General features: G+C 44.8%; 1 protein-coding gene across 1 annotated transcript in view; it reads right to left on the minus strand.

Annotated features, from left to right (window-relative positions):
- PSD2 (pleckstrin and Sec7 domain containing 2) overlaps positions 1-17,574 on the minus strand; it is a 269,100-nt gene extending 251,526 nt beyond the window's left edge. The window contains exon 1 of the mRNA XM_019506603.1: positions 17,146-17,574. The gene's annotated coding sequence lies outside the window, so the exon portion shown is untranslated. The remainder of the gene's footprint in view (positions 1-17,145) is intronic.
- Between the last annotated feature and the right edge of the window lie 1,310 nt (positions 17,575-18,884).

Here is an 18,884-nt window from a genome sequence, read left to right on the forward strand (position 1 = left end):
CCCAAGGACCGAGCCCTGTGGGACCCCACTTCCCACGTCCTTCCAGGTCGAGAAGGACCCATCCACTACCACCCTCTGGGTGCGACTCTCTAACCAGTTGGCGACCCATTGGACTGTATGGGTGTCTACGCCACAGTCCCCCAGCTTCCTAATGAGAATGGGGTGAGAGACAGTGTCAAAAGCCTTCCTGAAGTCCAGGAAAACTATATCCACTGCCACCCCTGCATCCAATGATTTAGTGACCTGGTCGTAAAAGGCCACCAGGTTGGTCTGACAGGACCTGCCACTGATGAACCCATGCTGGTTGCCCCTGAGCATGCCATTCCCTGCTGGCCCCTCCTGGATGCATGCCAGAATAATTTCCTCAAACAGCTTGCCCAGGATTGAGGTAAGGCTGACTGGCCTGTAGTTCCCCGGGTCCTCTTTTCTCCCCATTGGTACAGTCCACTCACTTCCTGGCAGCACTTGCACAGCGCTGCCTCCCTCCCTTCTCCCTGGCCGCATTAGTACGGCTGCATACCTGCACTGGTATAGCCCATGCTCCCCCCCTGCAACTGGCATTGGTATGGCCCACTCATGCCCTAGTAGAGTCCAATGTAGGGGTGATATAACCCACCTTTCCCACTACCCGGAAAGACATGTCCACCAAAGCCGGCCTGGAAAGTGGTTTTGAATTGTAATTTTTGCATATATGGTAATAAATGTAATATTTTTCCCATTTAGGCACACAATTAAAATTATAATTATCTTAAAGTTTGGAGGCAATGTTTTTTGTTCTTGCTTCAGGCACCAAACTTCCTTGCTAAGGCACTGATTAGAACATTTACTGCATTCAGAACTGAGCCCTGAACTTCAGTCATCCACCTCTCCCATGAGTATGTTGACTTGCAGCCTCTTAATTATTCTGGAGTAAATCACTCTTCTCCTTGGCTTTGATCCAGAAATTTCATTTTGGAACTTTTATTTCAAAACCAGTGTACACATCCCCTTAAGGTGGTTTCAAAGAATGAACATTTTTCAAAAGGAAAAAAAAAGTTTATTGGAAAATTCCTGATCAGATTCACTGTTGGAAATGATGGCTTTACAGCATCTAGCAGGAACTGAGGGATCGTCTATGACGGGAATCATTTTTGTATGTTGAAAAGGTAAGTGTTGAATTGTTGGTTGGCATAGTTACAATGTTCTATAGGTAGGGTTGGCCCTTTCCTTGCACTTAACACTGTTTTACATTAGCTAAAAGGAAGGCAGGATTAATTTCTGTAAGGACTAACATTCCATTAGGTGTATAAAATAGCATGCCATTGTAGCATTATTATTATTACTGTTATTATTTTACTACTGTTATGACTGTAGCAGCAACTAAAGACTCTTATTAGGACCCTAGTATGCTGAGTTTTGCACAAACATGCAGGGAGACAGTGTTCTTGCTCAGTGGAGATTAACGAATGAACCTGCAAACACTTAAGTATGTGCATTCTTTTATTGTTATATGTTGTCCTCTTTAGATCAAAGTTGTGCTTAGGCGGGGTACCAGGAAAGGAACTTAACTTTTACCTGGAAGAAAGCATTTCCATCCTTTTATTTTTACAACAGCAGAATGGAACTCTATCATAACTCATACATGAAACTGTTTTTTTATTTTTTTTAAATGATTGTTATTCACTTTGAGGAAAAAAAATCTTTACTATTCATCAGCACCTCCCTTTACAACAGTGTTTATTGTGAAAAAATTCAACATGGGGTAACATGTGGTAAGCCTTCCTGGCTTCCACGCCTCTACTCTGGCTGGTCCTGAAGCCCAGGCTCACCACTCTAAGCTGGGCTTCTGGGCCCCAGCCCCTGCTCTGCCTTGAACCTACCCCCAGCAGGGCCGAAGACAATCACATGCCCCTAGGGCACTAATAGGACCTCTGACCCACCCCTCTAGTCCCAAACCCAAGACACCAGTCTTAACATAAAACTTAAGGCTCACTTGCGCTCTCTCTCTCGCGCGCTCTCTGTAGCTTTCTTGTTCCCAGACCTGCAGAGCCACTTTCTTCCAGCCTCCTTGTAAATTTGGGGGGTGGGGCAGGGGGAGCACCGTGGTGCTGCCAGGAGCTCCACACTTCATGACTCTCAGGGCTGGCCTCCTTGACTGGCTCCATCCCTGGGCTTATATAGCTCTGGCCTGAGCCTTCTTCTGGTCATGTGAGGCCCTGGTTAGTTGACTTGAACTCAGGGTTGTCCTTTAACCCCTGCTCTGCTAGCTACCTATGCTATAAGGACTCTGCTCTTAAACAGGCCACACCACCCTCCAGTAACAGGGCAAAGGTTCCCTGTTACAGGTAGATTTTCCTTGAGCACGAAGATAGTGAGGTCAGAAAGGGAATGACTGTTCTGTGAAAACTGTGCTCCAACTGACGTACACGTGTCCCCGTCCTTTATTTTAAACTTCATATTGTTTCTGTGTGTAAAGCTGCTGGTATGACTTGGGGGGGCCAACTCAGGAATTCTGAATGCTTGGGTCCACTGGCAATGTCTATTCCATTCTAACATGGCAGTGTTTTGACTCTCTTTGCTTTGGTGTAAAGTACTACTGAAAATGCAGGTCATCCATTATTTAATGAATGCATTGTTAGAATGAACAGTACTCACCAGCATCTTATTTAGGTTCAAGCAGAAGTAGAATTGTGATAATTTTAAACACGAGCACTGTCACATAGGGATACCTCTTCCAGGTCCCCAGTCAAGAAACTCAAGGTCATTCCCTGGGGCAGCACCCAGAATAAAGAGTTTATGCTTAAAATGTACCTTGCAGGACAACAACTCAGCTTCTGCACACCCCATGGGTGATATGAGTTCCAGAGCCTACAGTCCTTCACTTCAGAAAAGAGCAGATATTGTTCTGGAAGTAAATGATACAGTCTTCTCAAGAAAGTCTTCTTACCAATAAAAGTGGCTGCAATCCATTGAAAGAATATGGGAAAGCCAAGAGGCAGATACAGCAGCCAACCCTTGAGATACAAAATTGGAGGAAAAGATGTACAATCTTAAAGGTCACCCTTTTAGATTAAGGACGCATTTAGAAAACATTTATAAAAGATTAATAAAGGATTAATTGATAGTATCAGTATATTACTTGCAGGTGATAATAGGCACCTCAGAAGAAACAATGATGAATTATTATAAGCCAGGGTTGGAAGCATCCCATTAAATTGTGTAAAAATTGTTGCCAACATTTTTCAAAACCTCCAGTAATCATTCAACTCTTCATAAGTTACTTATAAATGTACCAGTGACAAAAGTGTAATGATCTTCACTGTGAGCTAGATTAATCAAGCAACATTAATAGGATAACAAGACTTTCACATCCCAATTGCTGGTCTGAACATAGCCCAGGATGGGAGTGACTGGGTGCCATCACCAGCTGACAGCTGCTTGACAGACAGTGGGAAATAAGGCAGCAGCCTCAGATCCTTTCCTTAAGGACTCTAATAAGCCGCCTTCTTGGCATGTGCATCAGAGGAAGCTAAAAGCTGCAGGAACATGGAGAATGAATTCTGTTTTTATATCAAGGAGTGGTTTGTCCATGATGAGACGAAGTCCTCTGGGTGTAGGGGTTGGAGGGGGCCTTCATTGACATGGTCAGTGCTAGACCTGCAGATGAATAAGAGGTCTTTGCTCTTTATAGGCATGTGTAGATGAAACAAGAGGCGTGCGTACATGACACTTTAAAGTGGGCTAAATGCTTTTTCACCACTTTAATGGTGTTGGTGTTTGCATGCATTGGCGGCGTATTGCGCATTAATTAGAGCCGCTGTAGGAAATTCAGCAGCGTAATGCACCTTAAATGACTTGGGGCGGAGCAAACTAAAAGTCCTCTGAGGAGTTTTAGTTTGCTGCCCCTACAGCCGCGGAGCAAAGCACCAGGCTCTGTGCAGTTCACAGAGGAAAAGCAGGCAGCCTGGGAAGGCAGGCTCTGCCCAAGAAAAGTGGTAAGTCTGATCTTTTTTTTCCCCCAGAGCCTGCCTGCCTGGGCTGCATGGGGCCCGGTGCTTCCCTCCGTGGCAGCGGTGCCCCCTGGGACTGCCCAAGCCGGGTGCCTGTGGGCGGCTGTCACTTGTGGGGGAGGGGCCAGGGCAGACCACTACTGCAGAGGGAAGCACTAGCCCCCCCACAGCCCAGGGACCACTCCACCTGCTGGCAGCTCGCCCTCCCTTCCCCACCGCCGGAGACGAAGGTAAGTCAGCGGGGTGTGTGCACGATATTGGGGTTTAAGGGGCCCTAAATTGAGGCTGTGTTTTTAAAAACTCACCCCTTCAGTTTAGGGCCCCCATTTCATCTACACCGACCCTAAGACAGCTGGCCCGTTCCCTTTGGCCGGTACTAATTAAATTCACACCCATACAAATTAGAACAGATTGAGAAATATTTATTGAATGAGGCTCCCATTTGGGAGAGATGAGGCCATTCCCTGTCTCTCAAAGAAAGCTGACAACCATAACTAAAACTAAAACCAGGGCCTTCAGCAATCGAACTAGCACGGTCATGAACATGTGGTTTTGGAAGTGAGAGACAGGTCAATCTGGACAAGCCTCCAGCTGATAGTCTTAAAACTGCGCAGGCATTAGTGACAAACATACAATGTGAAGTGCTCCTTAAAGGCATGTATGTGAAACCTCCTTTGTTTTTGGCACAAGTAGAAACAGTGCCAGAAGCTAGAGGTGTCAAGGAGATCTTGATGAATCCTGCAGAGTTAAAGAAGGAATGATAGCTAATAGCAGGGTCATGGAAAGAGCAACTTGCCCGATCTCCCTCAGGAAAGGATTGAGTCCAACACTTTCTAGGGTAGCCACTGGTTTTAAAGTACCTCTATTTTCAGGTACCCAACCTGAAACACCTTTGTTTCTGGATGTCGTTCCATATGACATCTTCCCACAACAAGGTCATCTCTAGGGAAACAAGTACAGTGTTGGAGCCCAGAAACACCATAGCTCTAATCCCTGCTCTGCCACAGCCGTATCATGTATTCTTGGCCACAACAGTCAGGCTGGTGTCCGCTGTATCACATCCAGTGGGCATGGCACAGAAAATACAGTGCAGACCACAGAGTATAAGAGAACGTTTGTTTTTCAGCACCACTGCTCCAGAAACCAGGATGCACCCGGACAGCCCAGATGTCAGTTATAGCAAACTGTAGCAAGGTAAGAGGAGAGTACTCCTTCCTTCTGAGTCCATGAGGCTCTGCATACCCTCCCTTTAGTTAGCAGTTATGCTCCTAAATCCTTCTTCTGCTCCCAGGACTCATCCCAGAAGTACTACTGCTCCAGTCCTTCCACTGGCACTATTAGGTTACAGTCAACACGTCCAAATGTGCGCATTTGCATTAAAGCATCACAAAAAACCTGTATGTTTTCACTAATATGTATTAAAATAGTCTAATGTGCCTTTTTCTAGTATCTCACAATGGAGATATTAAATTTGATGTGCATTAGCAAACACTTGCTAATGAATGTGTAGGTAGCCCACTGTCTACCTTCTTTCTCAGACCAAAAGTGTTGAGGTAGCAAAACCCAGGCCAAACTCCTGAAGCACTGTGAGGGGAAGTCAAACAGGCCCTACTCCTTTCACTAAACAATTCCCTGGGCCATTTTCTACTTCTCTTCTGCAGTTGCAACAGTCTCTGGACCCTAGCCACTTCCACGTGGAGTGTCCAGCCCTGGTCCAGATGTCTGGTAGACCCCTCTGCCTCAACTCTCCAGCCTGGACTGACTCTCCCTTCACAGCTAGAAGCCTGAGCAAACATTCAGAAGTGGTTAGGCATCAATATCTTAAAAAGATCACTACCTGGGCTTCACTTGTATTTTACTCTGCTACCTGCATGTGTGATTGTCAAACCTACCACTGAAGGCCCCAACTGTTTTAATTTGTGGTGGTCCATACAGGATTGCCTATGGGCCATGGAGAAAGCCAGAATCCAGGTAATACTATATACCTGGCTCAAGAATGCCCTATATACAGGAGCTTATCGAGAGCAGAATAGTGAAAACATTTTGGCTGGATAGTTTCGGTGAACTAATTGTGCCCTGCCCTTTGCTGTCTTTGTGCTTCAGTGTACCCACCTGTACAATGGAGATAGCACATCTTTCCCAGAGATTCAGTATCAGAAGAATACATCAAGGACTTGGAATAAAAGATGGCAAATGATTCTCATTATTGGAAAGGTGTGAAAACAATGGGTATGGATTTGAGCAGAAGCAGCCATCACCTTCTGCAGCCTGAAAGCCTTCAGCACACTGTGGCTGTAATAGCTGCCCATGTCTGCTAAAGCTAACCTTGAGATAAACCCTAAATACTCATTAAAGCATCCCTTGGCAGGAACCCCATCCTCAATTACAAAAATCATTTCTTTTCTTTTCTTTTCTTTTTATGAGTCTGAAGCCTTTGGGGCCTCATAATCTAATTAAATAAAGCTCTCTTTTCCTGCCTGCTCCTCCAGCCTCCACTGTACCACAGAATACAAATATATTTGGAATTTAGTAAAATCCCTTATATCAAGTATGCCCTGCTTGCCAGCCAACCAAAAGCCTGCCTTCCTGTGTGTCATCCCTGTCTCCCTGGGTTCTGCTTGGGGAGTCCCTAAACAGGGACTGGCTTGGCAGGCAGACAATGCCAAAAAAAACCAACAACAAGCCGAAACAATGCCAAGGTCCCTGCCTCAGCCAGGGTTTCCCAGGTGCCCGCTGTTTGCAATTCATAAACAAAATATTCAAAATCTACACTATAGGGAGAAATATAGTATGGGTAGAATTTCATTTATAGACAGGCAAGGAAAGGTGCTGCTTTGTTTCATTATAGAGCATTAGATTTATCTCTGGGTAGCTTAGGGCAGGATGACATTTTTTGGATAAATTGTTTATTCATCTGAAATGCTGTTACGGATTGATTGAAAAATAGTTTTCACTAGACAAAAAAGGAAAAAAAAAATCAACATTTTAGAAATGACACTTCAATTATTTTGCTTGGAAACAGTCTTTCACTTAACATTTTGTCTAAATATAATTTTGAGAAAAGAATAAAAAATCATCCCCAAATGTGAAATGTCAGACTGCAAAAAGTTCAATTTTTATTTGTTGTTTCATTCTGCCCCCCTCCAAAAAAAAAAAAAATGGAAAAAAAAAAAATCAAGAATTCTTTGTTTTTGGATTGCTCTGAATCTAAAATGCTGTTTGATTTTTTGGCTTGGCCAGCAAACCAAGAAATCAATTAGTTGCACAGCTCTAATTAAAGTCTTTAGCATGTATAATGAATTGGTATGGCAGGGGGACAAGCAGCACTGGGATTTTTACTTTTCCAACCCCTTTCCTCATGGAGCAGAGAACTGGATTTTTCTCTTTGAGCAGAACAAACCTCTTTCTTTTTCTGGGGGGTCCCTGCCTCTGTCTCTCATTCTACGCAGCCTTTGAGGGGAGGGAAAGAAAGTACACTGACTAGACTGCTTCTTGCAGAGAGATACAGACCACAGAGGAAGCACATGGAGCAAGAGGCCCCAAACATCCTCAGAGAACTGCGCTGGGATGCTTTACTGTCCACCACCACAAACACACAGCAGCTTGTTCCTGACTGAGTACAGAGCCAGAACCACAACGACAAGGCAAATAGCTCAGGTACATAGCTTGGTGTGCGTACACTTTTGCTTCTTAAGACATCCGCAGCTTCAACTCTCCCAGCTCCTAACACGTTGAGTCTGAGAAACTTAGCTCCAGCAGGTGGAAAGGGCTTTTAAATGTTCATTTAAATGACAGTAAAACAAACATTAAGCCAAGCTTTCTTTTGGTCTGGAACAGAAGTTCCATTAACCAGTTTGACTCAAATTAGGTTTATCTTAAATCAGTTGTCGCCATTTTGAAACTGGTTTATGTGCACTGAACCTCTGTTCTGTTACAGGTTTAAACCAGTTTCCGATCACTTAAGCCAGTTTATGCGTAACTTCTGTCCCTAGCCTTTGAGTTTGACTCTTCCTAAGGGTTTGCCCTGGAGAACTGGCCTTCCCTGCTGCTAATTCCTTTTCCTTCAGGGACATACTGGCCATGTCTACACAAGACGCTGACTGCCCAGTAGCCCGGGATTACTGCACAGTAGTATTATGTGGCAGAAAGCATGATGCAATACTACTGCGCAGTCAGCGTCATGAAAAAGCTGTTATGCAATGCTACTGCACAGTAACTCTGGTTTATACAAGTACTAAATAACTGAGCAGTAACAACTGCGCAATCAGGGTCTCATATAGACATGGCCATTGAGGACTCAATTCATGCTTATTTCATGTTTATTTTTTGCCAGCTATGCCAGAACAGAGAGACAGGAAGCAAGTGCAAGGGTCATGTCTTCACCAAAGAACTGCCCTGGAACTGGAGAGCAGACTTCACTGGTCTGGGTCCCTACCCTCCTGCAGAAAGTCCTGCAAAGGAGCTTTATGGGATGATCATGGGGCACTCAGGGGAGTGGTCAGCTGTCCTTGTGTGATGGGCTAGCTGGCAGTGACCTAGCCCAGGGGTTTTGAAAGGGCAAAAGATGATTGGAGGACTCGGGATTCCCTTTTCTCACCAATCTGGTAATTATTTGGCCCAGGGGTTTTGAAGGGATAGAAGATGATTGGAGGACTTGGGATTCCCTTTCCGCACCAACCAGGCCCCAGAGACTCACTCCCCCCGTGTTCTGATTGACCCCTTGGGTCACCTGGAGGGGGATAAAAGAGGCAGCGTGGGCTGACTCAGGGGTGAGACCAGGGAGGGACAACAAGGAAGGAGCTTCACAGAGCTGGCAAGAGCTGAGCCAGCGGGGCAGAAGCAGTGCCCCAGAAGAGCCTGACAGAGCAGGACCTGCAGGCAGCAGTGGAACCCTCAGCAGCGCGGCATGTGGCTGGCAGGAGAGGCTCCCCACTGGGCTCCAGGATCCCCTAGAGAGACTGCAGCCAGCAGGAGAGGCTCCCCCCGCTCCAGGAAGGATCTGAGCAGCGACCTGAGGGGTTCCCAGCTCTGCTTCCAGCTCCTCCAATCAGAGGCCAGGTAGTTCAATGTGAGGCCGGGGCTCCGGAAAGGTCAAGACCCCTAGCAGGCTGGAGCAGGACCACCAGTCATGGCTGTGTGGCAGTGTTCCTGCCCACCATATGGGAGATTTGGGTCCAAGTCCCAGCTGAGGTGACTTGGGGTGAGTGAGCTAACAAAAGCAAATCTTCTTGTAGTGGAAAGGGGCCATTGTGTTTTTCCTCCCTTTCTCCCCCTCCAGGTACTAAGGCCCTATCTTTCCTTGTCATTTGACATTTTGTGCCTTTTTATATTTCACCAACCTGTACTGTTTGTTCTGTTGTTTGTGTTTTATGTTTTGTTAATGATTGTAAGTGTTTTTTGTCAATGATTGTAAGTGTCTAACCTTTGTTGAATCCTGCCCCCTTGGGGCATTGTAGGTGTCCACTATACCCTCTGATTTATGCCTGTTATGTTCCCAGTATTAAAAGGTATATGGTTAAGTCCCCATTGGTGGTCTGGCTCTGCTCTATAGGGGGAGGAGAGTCCCTATACCTCCCACAGCGCTTGTGCACCTGCTTTGATCCCTTCAACTGGAGAGTCGGTACCTCTTGGAGTACCACCTGGGTTACACTTGCAACTGGGATACATGGCACTGTTCCAATTATAAGGCAAGGTAGATTTGCACCTTATAGACTAACCAATGCCAATTAATTTGGCGAAGAGCAAAGAGCATGAACAAAGAAACATAGCTAGCTGTGCTAGTCTGAAGTTAAGTAAAGGCAGAGTAGATTTGAATCTTATAGACTAATCAAAGTGTGTGTGTACACAGGCAAACAGACAGACAGATATAACACAAGCTTTCATGGGCTAGCTTTCACAAGTTTCCATGAAAAAATGTGAAACCGTGAATAGGGTAGATCCCTACCTACAGGATAACAGACTTCACTCTTTGCTACCAGGTCTCATCCAGATGTGTTCAAAATTGCATGTCATGGTATGGAAATAATTGTAAATCTCTTTTTGCCAACTGTGAGTATGCGTTGAGCTCTCTAGGGTAAACTGTGGCTATTCAAAACTCGAAATTCTCATTTGAATTTTAGAGTAGTACCAAAAACTCAATGAGTAGATTCAATGCTCTGGGTGAACACTGGTAGCCATAATATAGCTCATAAACAACTTGTAGCCTGCAATCAAGTCACCTGCAGGGCTCCAGTCTGTCCAACTTCCCAGTGGAAGCTGCCCCAGAACCTTTCCACAGCCAGCCCACCACTGAAACAAAGGGCAGCAATGAGGAAATAAAAAAATAAGCGCCTGAACGTTTGTTACTCCATTCCCGTGGTCAGGAAGCTGTATACTATCTGCTTTTAGGCTTTGCAACTGGCTCCCAGTGTAAGGGTGAAGTTACATTTTACACTTAGACACTAAAGGCACTTACAATGCAAGTGTCCACATGTTAAAGTTCATTAACTTGTTCTAAGGGCCCCCTGCACATCTCAAATTTACACCACTTCAGGCAAAGGTTAACTCTGGGCTGTGATACCTAGCTCATGTTAGGGTAATTTCAGTCTGCTCCACAGAGGTTTAAAACAAGCAGTTTGCAGTCCTCTAGCATCCCAAGATGCAGTGCTTCTAGCCCTTCCCCGACTCAGAGTAGGGATAGAGCCCAGGTGTCCCGGTTCCTAACCATGCCCCTGCTTATTTGCCCTCTAGTAGCAAGTCAGAGCTGCGCAGAAAAGAAGCACTATTAAGTCTTAATATGTGACTGTGCACAACACATTCTAACCATAACACCGCTTAATATTTTACAGGCTTAGGAAGCAGGGAATAACCATAACATGGTGTGCTGTGGCCTTCCGCCCCACCCCCCCAAAGTCATCTCCTACTCTAGTGACTGGGGGCTGAGATAGCTGTTAAGCTCTTACAGCGGCTTAACTCTGGCCAAGGAAGCGTCCTGTGCAGGGTGGATTCCCGAGGAGCTCTTCCTAACTAGCTCTGGGAGCCTAACTCCAGCACTATGCATGTGCTCAGCACCACTATGCTACCTCATTTTCAGGAGTTAAGTGCCTGTGGAATGGGAGCAAGAAGACAGAGCATGCTTCACAGAGGTGGTATAAACGTGTTCCAGTACACCAAAGGAAAATGGCCCTGAGAACAGGAAGCCATTTTCTATTCCATGTAATTGGAATTAGGTGTCTAAGTGGATTTAGGTGCCTAAGTGCGATTCTATTCCACCCTGTTCCAATCTCTAAAAGCCCATTATTGCACCTACTTTTGTAACACACCATTTTGAGTTACAAAAAAGCAGTGAGGAAAAGAAAACCCCACCCATCCTTTTTATTAAGTTTGCCAGCCTAGTGCATCCAAATCACATCCAGTTAAATCAGAATCATGCATCAGAATGGCAGGTTTTTAGCTGCATACCACTTACATACAAGTAACAATTCTATTTCCCTCACAGTGCGAGCGCATTAAATGTGCACACAGACTGAGCATACAAGGTAGGTTACTCACTGGCTGGGCATGTAGATGCCTATGTGCATGCACCCATTGTGGACATAAGCTGATAAGGCTTAAAATTATCAGCTGCCAGAAACCGATAACTATTAGGTGTTCTCCTCACCTAAAGAGGATTTAAACCTGCATCTTTGATTTCCGCTCTTGCCACTATGCCAAAGGTCAGTTTTCTGGGCCAGCGATTCTTTAGAGGCTGGTTCCCAGGGTAGGCAAGACAGGGAAGTATATAGGTCTAAAAGAAAAAGAGCCTACCAGAGGGTGTGTGACTCAGTGAGCCTCTAAGTGAGTGGGCTGTGGGTTCTAGTTTGTGCCTATCCTTCTTATAGGACAGAAATTTGTCCACTGCACTGCTCACCAGGTAGTGCCTATGAAATGAAAGGGGCAGTGGCTGAATTTCAAAAGGAACACCAAAAGAGTCTGGGTAATGCCATCTGAAGCTTTGTTCTTTCTCCTTTCTTTTTCCCTGAACTTAGAGGCTCATGGCTTTGTGTTTAGCAATACATTGCCACAAAAAAACTCTCCCTTTGCCATTTCCAAGCATTTGCAAATCATGAGCCAAGTCACTAAAGGCATGAGGTCAGCTTAAAATTGGAGTATATAAACCATAATTAATGTGGGGTTCTATTTACTGGCCTTTCTGAGTTTTTGGAGCCTTTAGATTATATTTTCCTTTTTTCTGGTGCAACAGTGAAGGCTAGAAATTTGCTAAAGTTTTTAAAGGAAAACTGATTTTTTTTTTTCATGAAAACTGAAATACAACTCAAGGAACTTGGCTATAAGACAATCACCAAATATTACAAAACTGGGATAAAATTGCAAGATTTGGCAAAAGAATCCCACCATGAAAAAAACACTCTGGTATGGTCTCAGGCTATTTATTTAGGAGGCAATATTATTGTAATCCCTTCTGATGTGAGCAGGTAGCCAAAAAGACAAGATCTTGAGGACTGTCCCAGTTAGAAGAAGAAACTGGGGATGGAGTCAGGCGTTTCTTTGATGCCGTCCTGTTTGCTGACACCATTCTGTTTCCCAGAACAAAGCAGGCCTCAAACAGCAAGAGCCGGTTTCTTTGCTTGCAGCCCTAAATTGGGCCCCACCTACATATTGTTGGGCCTTGGTCTTCCTGGTTCCTGCTCTGCAGAGAGCATAGGTCACAGTGAAGATTCACAGCGAGGGCCAAATCACCTCCACACTGTGCTGTGAAGAACAAAAGATTTCCTCTTCCGAGTGGTGGGCTCAGTGCCACCTCCAGGACAGTCTTTGGGTTGGGGCAAGCTTAGGGTGGAAGCTGGGCCACGGCTGCTCTTGGCATCATTATCTTCCCACCAGTCCTACAGGGCTCTCCCACAGAAGTTACTGCTGACAGAGTTGCTCCTCAGTGGTGTAAAAATGTCCTGAGACATGGGCAAGGAGCCAGCCCCGGAGAAGAGCCACTGGCAGCCCGCTTCCTGCAGAAGGAGGCCAAGAGAAGCAGCACTGTCCGTCAATACTACATGGTGCTCGGAGAGCTAAAAGGCACCCAGAAGCTCTGACCATCTGTTGTCAGGGCGTGAAAGCACCCAAGTTCGGGGGGAGGGCTAGGAGGAGTTCTCCCCAGTGCAGACAAATTTCTGTCTGGAAGTGACAGCTCCTTCATGCTACAGATACAAGCAGTGAGTTTCCTTAGAGGCTCGGTCAGCTGCATGGGGCGGTGTGTAAATGTGGCAGCAGAAACAACCTCCCTGCTCCCGTTAAGTAGGGTAATACCCATGCTGGGCTAGAATGGACTGTTTACCTTGTATTTAGCCCCTGCACCACAGGGGTCAAGGGAGGACTTTGAAGATGCCTAAATTCCTTTGAAATGCTGCCCTCTTAGGCCCAGTGCAGTGTTTGTTGCTGCTCTGGGCAGCAGCAGTGACCATATTGTATCCCCTCTAAATCAGAGCCCTAGGGCTAGTGCCCTGCTCACCCACTCCTGGTTATGGAATTGAAACCAGTATCTTGTGTCTAAATGGCAACATGATTGCATCTACATGAGATGCTGACTGCACGGTTGTTACTGCGCAGACATTTAGTAACTGGAGTTACTGCACAGTAGTGCTGCTGAACGGCTTTTTCGTGATGCTGACTGCACAGTAGCCTAAGACTAATGTGCAGTAGTGTCACGTCACGCTTTCTGCTATGCTATGCTACTGCACAGTAGTCATGGGCTACTGAGCAGTCAGCGTTTCATGTAGATGTGGCCCTTACGTAATATTGTTCCTTCTGAGCTTGATTTGGCTGCAAGGAGCTGCTTTCTGAAGCATGGACGTATGTTAGCACATATCTAGTAACAGGGATAATCAGATGACAGAGCCTCTAGGGTGTTTATATCAAGAGTAATCAGCAAGGCCTTTGAGCCTGAAAAAATCATGGGTCCAGGCATGATGGATGTGTTCTCCAGTTCAGTTTCCTGTTGAGTTATGAAAAGGAAATTTAGGGAAAACGGCTCTGCCCCAGCCCTATGCTCTACCTATCACCCTTCTCTGTGCCAAGGCTCAACACAGGCTCAGAGTGAGGTGTCACATGCAGTCATTGCTTGCAGCAAAGGTTGGTGTGGTGCCATGTAGCCCCACAGGAAGCTCCCTATTTGTGCATGAGGGAAGAATCACTGATTCATGGAGGAAAGCACGTATGGCCAAACATACATGAAGAAGGCCACACCTTGGAAACCCGGTGGGATGAAGCAAGACCCCTTACTCACTTTCCCCCACCCAGTAGGCAGCCATAATCCTAGTGTTAGTGAAGAAATGGTATCTTTACTTCAACAACTAAGTCTCTTGTTAAAAATACTGCTTCCTCCCACTCTTGCTTTTAAACTCTACACTGGTCAATAGTGTCTTTTAGTGCTTGTGCAACCCTTTCTGCAAAGCTTGCAGTCTAGTGGTTAGAACAGGGGTAGGCATTAGCAACCCCCAGCACATCTTCTAAGGTGTGGCATGCAAAGACATTTTCTTGGCAAGCGTGCTTCGGAGTGGACAGCAGGGAAGGGGCCGGTGCTGTGCTGCCACAACAAGGATTGGGCCCCTTGCAGCTCTCCTGCCGTCTGCTGCTGGCACACCAACATCTTACAAGTCAAGGTTGTGGATGTTTTTGACACTCTGTCCCAGTGCCATGGCAAGGAATGATGATCTTCCGAGGTCCCTTCCAGCCCTAATGTCTGGGAAGTGTAAGGAAGTTTGGTGCCTAGGGCAAAGCCTGCAACGGCAGCCTGCCCTTGCCCCGTGCCCAGATCCAGGGGGCACAGCCCCTCCCTCCATGCTGGCCCAGGAGTGCATGCAGTGGCGGGATCCGCCCTCCCCCTGTCCCTGCGCCCCACCAAACCAGTTTCCCCAGGTAATAATAAAGCTTTCCTGAGATGGAGAAATTAATATGGGGAGAAAGTAGATACGATCCAAAGAAAGGTGGCACCATGTCATTCCAACCACCTCAGACCACTCCTATGCATTTTGTGGTGTTTTTGGAGACAATACAACAGGTTGCCATTTACACCCATGCATAACTTTTGGGGAGAGAAGCAGCCAGACTGAGAATCATCCATTTTGTGAATGAGCCGTCTCACAGACATACCCTACAGGCTGAGCTCCCACTTTTAGACTTCCTCACTGTCTGCTCTGGACTTGAACATGAAAAATCGTGTTAAAGAAAATCTTTACTGAACTGCACACTTTGACATAGTTGGTAATGTAGAATTGGATAGAGACGTGGGAATTTTTTAATAAAGTACCTAATAATAATATTATACATTCTGGGACTAAAAACATTATCCATTTGGAAATGGAGAATTTAGGCTATAATACCAGCTACTATAATGCAGGCCTGGAACATCATGCAAATATCACCCTGATCCGACAGCCACAAAGCTCTGTTTATCCTAGCAATTAATTCTCCCCTATGCTTGGTGATATTATAATTACAGAAACACTGCCATTCTGATAGGCTTTTTTCCACCAATGTATTTTACTTTATTTACATTTCTACAATAGACTCTGGCTAACAAAAAGGGTGAAATTGTATTTATGAAGACAATGCCCCATGCATTCCCAGTGTATTATATAGATGGAAGTCAGTCCAGCTCCAAATTACACATTTATTGTTTGAGCACACAATGAGATCAGATTAAATGCTGCCTAAAACTGGTAGAACACCAAATATAATGAAGAAGGGTATAATAGTATGATTTAGTCACAAACTCTACAGAAATACACATCTGTAACATATAACATGCATTTTCCACAGAAATACTCTTTGTATTCTAGCTAGCCTTAGGCAGGAGAATTGCTTCCTCATAAATTATGTATTTTCATTTTCAGTTGCCAATATATTCCCCTTACCAGTTGCAAAAAATGTCATACTGCCTAGGTTATAAAGGTTCAGGTGACTATATCTCTACATTCTCAAAGTTAAGACCAGGAAAAATGGGAATGAAATATGGCTAAAGTAACACAGAATATTTCCTTTTGTCCCCAAAATGTGAAAAATGTCACTGCGATGCAGTCATTTTAGGCACTTCATTAGAAAGTACTTTCAGATCTAGCTATGGATCTGCAAAGTATCCTTCTTGTGCCTTCCTCTTTCCAAGTCTGACCAAAAAAAAATATCCACACTCATGCAGAGCAAGACACAGATGCTAATATAACAATTAAGATAATAATACAGTGCTATGGGGGCAAAAACACAACCTACCTACATGCTAAACCTTTAAATCCTGTAATACTGTATTGCTTCATTCAAGATTAAAAGAAATGGCAACGTAACACAGACAAAAAGACATAGGAGGAAAGAAAAAAAATCTCACTTATCAGTAAAGACCTTCCATAGTCCAGATGCAGTCATATCACTTCAGCTTCTCTGTACCATCTCCATGACAACCATGTAATTTGGATGCTATAACCACTGCTGAATTGATCTTTAAATGTAGCTTTGTTATAAAACATAATACTGAATATATCAGGCACTTGGTAAAGAAAACTAGCCCCATAACTGAGGGATATGGTTAAATTGCCCCATTTTAATTTTCAGCTCTCAAACATTCCAGATATTTAAGTAATCCTGAGAATTAATGTGTTCCTCGAAATGAATGTAGGATTTTGAAATCAATAATAGCAAAGATCATCATTTTTATCCAGTAATGTGTTCTAGTGCAGCACCTAGCATTCCCAATCCAGACACCTGGCTGAGTTAGAAAATATTTGAAAGCATATTCAGAGAATAGTCACACACACACACACACACACACACACACACACACTCACACACACACACACACACACACTCACACACACACACACACACACACTCACACACACACACACACACACACTCACACACACACACACACACACACTCACACACACACACACACACACACTCACACACACACACACACACACACTCACACACACACACACACACACACACACACACGTGTGTTTTTAGAGGCAATTCAATCTCTAGTGATTTAAGCATGATGCTGATACACCTAATGATAATAATCATAATCATAATAATGAAATGTTCAAGCAACATAGGATACAGGATGCCATGGGGATGAAGCAAGTAAGTGATTAACAATGGCAATGGTGTGCATTGTGCTTGCACTTACCAGAGCAACGAGCGTGGTTTGTCCCCCCCCAAATGCAGCTCTTTTCTCTTCAACAATCCATGCAAAATAATCAGCAGCTACACACAAGGAGTCGCCCCATCCCCCACACCTTCATAGACTTTCCTTGTATTGGTTTTTTTCCCCTTGCAATGGGTCACACCTCCCAGGCTTTCCTTCAGGTGTCAAAAGATTGCTAGAGATCCAGCAGGAAGGATGGGAAGGAAAGGGGAATAAAAGGGAGGAGGGGTTGGGAGTAAGTCTGAAAGGGAGGTAGAGAGTGATGATGAGTGCAGTCAATGAAAGGGTGGAGGGAAAGACCTTGCTACATAAACCCTAGGAGGAATATATTGCAGGAGCAATTCAGCATTTGGCTAAAAGACACTCACTACAGCAAGTGTGAGCAAACTGCTAAGAATATTCAACATTTTCTCAAAGCTCTGGAGGGATAGAGCTACTATCTGCCAGCCAATCAAATACCTTCAAACTGGAGCTGGAGAAATCCTGCCAAACAGACAAGCCGTCTTTAAAAAATGTAAAGAGAGAGAAAAAAAAGCAACCTTGGTAAAACTCACAAGGCTGGTGAATGAATTCACAGGGCCTACACACTCCCTATCACCACCACAGTCCTTAACCCTTGCCTGGCTGGAACTTTCAACAGATCACATCCAGCCTTTTCAGTCCTTTGCTCTTTTCATTCCCACCTTGCTTTCAGATGGCTTCATCCCCTTCACAGCTGTTTCCCCTTTCATGTTGGACCTCCCCTTACTTCGTAAGATTTATTCTGTTGTTTTTATTAGAGAGCCACCTCCTTGACTTGACAACACTTTCAATGAAACTAGAGTGCAATGTTTTTCCTCTCCAGAAAAAAGAGGCCCCTTGAAGCTGGTCTGTTTGGGCTTTAAATAATTTCAAAGAATATGAAATGACAGTTTCTTGTCCTGATCCTACCTTGAGTTTCTCTGCAGACACAAGAGGGTGGCTTCCAGAGGGAAAATGCCACATCTTGCTATAAAAGCTAATTTTGCTGGAAAAAGAGCAAACCCCACAAAGACTCTGGGTCTGAGTCATAAGAATGTCTATGTTTGTTCCAAATATTACCACTTTTACAATAGAAAGCTGCATGTTCTGGTGTGAAGCATGAATGGCTCCCTCAATCATAGAAATTCTCTGGGAAATAACAGGTTTTACACAGGAGCATGGAGTAGCCCAAATGGGTCCTAAGAGCATAATGGAGTGTAAAGGGGTTGCTTGGTGATGCTATATAAAAGCATGTGTGCCATTGCCCTCAAGTGGTGAAAGGCTTACTTACAGTGGAGCAAGGACCTGCTCTACCACACAGAACTAAAGGAGATTCTCCTTCAGCTAAATTATGTCTTGGGGATGAAGATCCTATCCTCTGTGCTCTCTGTGATATACCTGACATCTGTGTGATCATTGCAGCATTCATGCCAGCTTTCTAGGCATGAAAGATCTTTTCAGTAGACCACAATCCTATTGGAATTCTTGTCCTATAGGAAGCATGCCAATAAAGAGGCTTCTGTTGGCTCTTCATTGGATTATACGCAGAATGATAGGCAGATGGCTAAATCCTTAATACTCCTTATTAAATAGGCTGCATCAATCTACAGTAATGCCTTCAAATACTAAAGTGAGATCACTGGAAATGGAAATATGCAGGGGCATCTCTGTACAACACAGCTCTATTTTCCCACAAGGGGTAGCCCCATAACACAGCATAC

Source organism: Gavialis gangeticus, unplaced genomic scaffold, assembly GCF_001723915.1.
Source record: "Gavialis gangeticus isolate Ggan-Ray unplaced genomic scaffold, GavGan_comp1, whole genome shotgun sequence".
Taxonomy (NCBI): domain Eukaryota; kingdom Metazoa; phylum Chordata; order Crocodylia; family Gavialidae; genus Gavialis; species Gavialis gangeticus.